Source organism: Cupressus sempervirens, chromosome 9 (genome assembly GCF_028749045.1).
Source record: "Cupressus sempervirens isolate cs-2001-9-10 chromosome 9, ASM2874904v1, whole genome shotgun sequence".
NCBI lineage: Eukaryota > Viridiplantae > Streptophyta > Pinopsida > Cupressales > Cupressaceae > Cupressus > Cupressus sempervirens.
In genome coordinates this window covers 455581780-455586424 of record NC_143126.1, presented here as the reverse complement: position 1 = coordinate 455586424, position 4645 = coordinate 455581780, and the positions used below count along the sequence as shown (strand labels likewise).

General features: G+C 31.9%; 1 non-coding gene across 1 annotated transcript; it reads right to left on the bottom strand.

The window, feature by feature from the left end:
* Positions 1 to 3052: 3052 nt before the first annotated feature.
* On the bottom strand, positions 3053 to 3124 carry TRNAV-UAC (transfer RNA valine (anticodon UAC)). Its single transcript has one exon. It is a non-coding gene; the product is annotated as a tRNA-Val (tRNA).
* Between the last annotated feature and the right edge of the window lie 1521 nt (positions 3125 to 4645).

The following is a 4645-nucleotide window of genomic DNA, read 5'->3' as shown; positions in this document are numbered from 1 at the left end:
TATTATTTGAAAGATCATGAATTTGATGGATTTGACCCAACAAGTTTTTTTTCTTGGATTTTGTGAACCATGTGGAAGATAAGATTGATGAGTTAGTAGTAGAGAATTCAAGGTAAACCTTTTTGAGCTGAATTAAAGGAGGATTGAAGGAGAAGTTTCTAGAAGAGGTGAAATATAGGGTAGATTAATTATATCCCACCTAATATGTCCTAACCCTAAATTGGATGATGGAGAATGAGTGGCAAAAGATCTTAATTTCCTATTTATAGGAATGGCTAGCCAAAAGAAATAGTTATCATATGCGAGAACCTAAGGAAGACAAGGAGTCAAGGGTTTTGCTTCATCAAGTGACCTAAGGGAAGAGTCTACACTGGCATGTTAAGCAAGAAGGCTTAAGAGTATGAATGCTTGAAGGGTGAACAAGCTATCAAGAGCTGAAATGTACGAAGGCCAAGTAGAATGGAGGACTAAAATAGAGATTTTAATTTGCAAATGGAGTTGTACATTGTTATTAGATAAGGCCTTACTATTACTCTCTAATAATGATATTAATCTAGTGTAAAATCCTTTGGATTCAGGTTGACCTAATAGTCATTTGTAAATTCTTTAACAGGGTGACATTCCAAGTGAATGGTCTAAAGTCCTCTCACAAGGCTCAATCCTAACAAGGTGATTGAAATCCTTTAACATGGTCACATTTAACAGTGCGTATTGTAACTTTTAATAGGGTTTTCCTTTCATAGGGCATCACTTCAAAAGAGTGAAAAAGGGTAACATGTTACTAGTGGTTTTTCACAAATTGGATTTCCATGTAAATCAGTGTGGCAAATATGTTGATGATTTTTTCATGCTTCATGTTTACATTTATGCAAATTGATTTGATATTAACCTACAAGTTTTAAGTAATTGCATAATATTATGGATGCATGCATGATGATAAATATTTTATGTGTTCACTATGCTATGAAAAGTTTTATTTATACATCTAGACCTTGGATAATTGATTCACCCCCCCCCCCCCCCCCCAATCCCTAGTTATTCTAAAGTATTCCAATAGTAGGTCTATTGCTTTCAAGGTGGGCTTTTTTAATGTTGCACCAAATTTTTTTGGAGAAGTCAAAGCTACTCCAATAGTTAACTATTAGTTCTAAATTTAGAGCTTTTCATGCATCATAAATGCATTCTTACAATAGTTTAACTCCTACAGGTACCTAGTGAAGATGGAGCTTCTATTTTTGACACACCCAGACACTCCTACATCATCTAAAGACTTTCTTCTTCTTATTTTCTCATGCTTTCTTTATTTTAAGACATGTAGAGGCTCATGCAACTATTTAATGTTATAAATGTGGATGGAGTCCTACTTAGCACTAATTAGATAGTTAGTTTGTACATAATTAGATTTGTTTTATTAGTTTAGAAGTATATGTTTCCATAAAGATATCTCTCACTCTCAACACAAATTGAGGAGAAGATTTCTTATAAATTTTGGAATGGAATATATATTCCAAGCCATCATTATTTTGATGCAATAATATATGCTACTGGTGCTTTCATTTGGAGTTTAGTGATTCTTGCCTAGGTGTGTTATATTTTGTGGATGTATTTTCATGGAATGTAATTGAGCCAATAGTTTTATTGCATTGTTTTGGTTGTGTGATATTTTAATTTTGGTGTTTGCTATGGGTCTACAAATTATGTTGATGTACTTAGTCCAAGAAGAGATCACTATATTGTTCTTGCATAGCTTTTTGTCTCACATGAGCACACTTTCTGTGGCCTTGTGATTTGATGAAAAGTGAAACATCTTATAGTTACTAAATTCCCTTTGACAATTACACTAGTGGAATTAAGGAAGTCCTACTATTTTCATCGATTAACCATCAATCTTTTCAAAGGCTTAACTCGCAAGTGCATTGTTTCCATAGCTTATGTTTGTTAGGATTTTACTTTTCATGTAATTTTCTTAAATTTCTTGTTACCCTGTCTTTTTTATTCTCTTCACTAATCCCTTGGTTAAATTAGGAATTCATATAGCTACATTGTTAGATTGCATTCATTATAAAAATACAAAAATACAAAAATATATTTCTTTTTGTGTTGTTATTTTGAGATAGTAAGCAGGTTCAAAATCTTATCCAAATTGTTTAAAAACTAGCAAAGACCTCCTCATGAATACTCACATTTGTCTTCAACTGAGCGGATTCCAGTAAGTCACAAGATCACCCAAAACCTTGGAGTTGATCCCAGATTAACTTTTCAAGTGAGGAGTTTGAAATGATTCCTATCGTTAAGCATCATGCACAATGATAGCTCAACATAATCTACTATAGAAAGTATGTACTTGAATGAATAGAAGATAAATATTAACCTCAAAGTAGGGAAAATCTAAAAAATTGATTTCTAATGTTTGTGCACAATTTCAAGAAATTCTATTACTTGCTCTAGACTAAAAATGTTGAGACAAAGAAAACCCAAAAAACTTTTGTCTTTTTGAGGGTAGGTTGAGCTAGGACCAGATAGCAGGGCATAATATTACCCCTTTATTTTTGACCTTGGCCTCCACTTTTCTAATAGAAATTTTGTTCACATATCTCGAAGGTTCACCCAAAAGTCACTAGTACAAAAAAAACAATATATTACTAAATAAACCACTAAATTTTTTAGATATGTGACTAATTTTGATCATATGACCAATGGTAGTTTATTGCCAAACATTTATCTCCTGACCAAATTTATGACTGAATTATTTTGATCATTGATTTAGTCATTTGTTGTTGTTAGCCGATAGTCTATCTAGTAGTTTATGCTATAATTTTGGTAGTATATCTAATAATTTATTTGGTAGTTGATTTGATAATTTATTTAGCAGTTTATTTGGTAGTTTATGTGTTAATTTTGGTAGTATATATGATAGTTTATTTGGTAGTTGATTTGATAGTTTATTTAGCATTTTATTTGGTAGTATGTTTGGTAGTATAATTGATAATATATTTGGTAGTTCATTTTGTAGTATATTTGGTATTTTATTTGGTAATTTATTTAATTATATTAGGGTACAGTGGAATCGAACCACCATCCTCCTACTTGTAAAGCAGGTGCTCTTCCATTGAGCTAGTACCCTTTAACGAATAGTGATGTTATTAAAAGCATACTATAAAGATCAAGATAATTTTTTCATTGTCAAATTCATTACATGTGACTTGTTCCCCTTATTATAATAAATTTGTGGAACATAAAAAGAATAACTAGTAGTAGTTAAGTGTAAAAACCAACCAATTCATTTCATAACCAACAACAACACTACTCAGATTGTGAACTAGTTAATTTAGTAAATTATTAAGTGTTTATGCAAATGATCTTGATGGCAACACCTTCTTTCCTAAATACTAGACATCCATTTGTCAACCTAGCCTTCTTTCTTGATCATTGTTATGGTGGTCATATTCTTCCAAATGACATCTTAGAGGTACAAATACAAATACAATGCTTCTTATTTTATACAGCCATGGCTTAAAAATGAATTACAAAACCAATTTGAAATGCTTCCACACAATCTTCAACCAGTTCAATTCTTGATTATATTATTCTACATCTTGAAATTCATCTATGCATTGAAATGAATGCAGGGCTCCACAATCCATCATTTTCTATCCTCTATTTGATGACAACCACAAAATGTGATTCAAAACACTAATACAAGAGTTGTGCAATCTGCCCAAAGCATTATAATATACTTTTGGACTGTCAAAATATTATTTCCTAATAGTAATATCATTGGAACTTTGATATTTTCCTTTATAGGCACACTATGGGACATACAAAACCAAATGTCTATGTTAAAGCACGAAAACCAATTATAGCATACAACTCCAAAGTGCAAACTAAAAAGCCAAAGGAAGGAGCATACATTTTTAAGGTTCCCAATCTCATTGGGGATGATACTAATGTTATTTCCTAATAGTGATAGGTCCTCTATATTTTAAATATAGAATACTTCTCTAGGAACTTCACTTAATCTTGTAATATTGCATTGTGTAAGGTAAACTCATAGTCATATATGCCCAAACAATTGCTCCAACTTAAAAACCATTAAATGAGAAAATAGCCATACATGTACTCTTTTGTCATAATTATTATCCATTTATAATGTCTTTATGTGCCCTACAGGAGTTTAGGGACCCTACAGAGGGTGAGAGAGTATAAGTTGACCCACATATAGGACTTAATAATTTTTAGCATTCATGTGTTGTGTAAGCCCATTATTCCTTCTCCTCTATTATTGAAGGACATATTTCTCTAGCTTATTCTGTAGGCTAACTGTGACATGTACAAGAAATGGTTCCAAGGGAGGAGCCACTTATTTAAAAGATAACGTATTGAGCATGGAAGCCATTATTGTGGTATTGAAATTGCCATATTAGTCGACACTTGGCTCCTTCACCATGTATTTCTGCCCAGAATCCTACACCTAGAAAAGGAGATTTATTAGTCAAGCTCTTGTCTTCTTTCATTTTTTTTCAATTTTCTCAAAGGAATTGACATTCACAGGTGGGTTTCATGCAGGGGTGGATTATTAGATAAAAATAGCCTCTTTTTTAGCATTTTTATCATATATATATACCCATTTAATCAAATATGATTT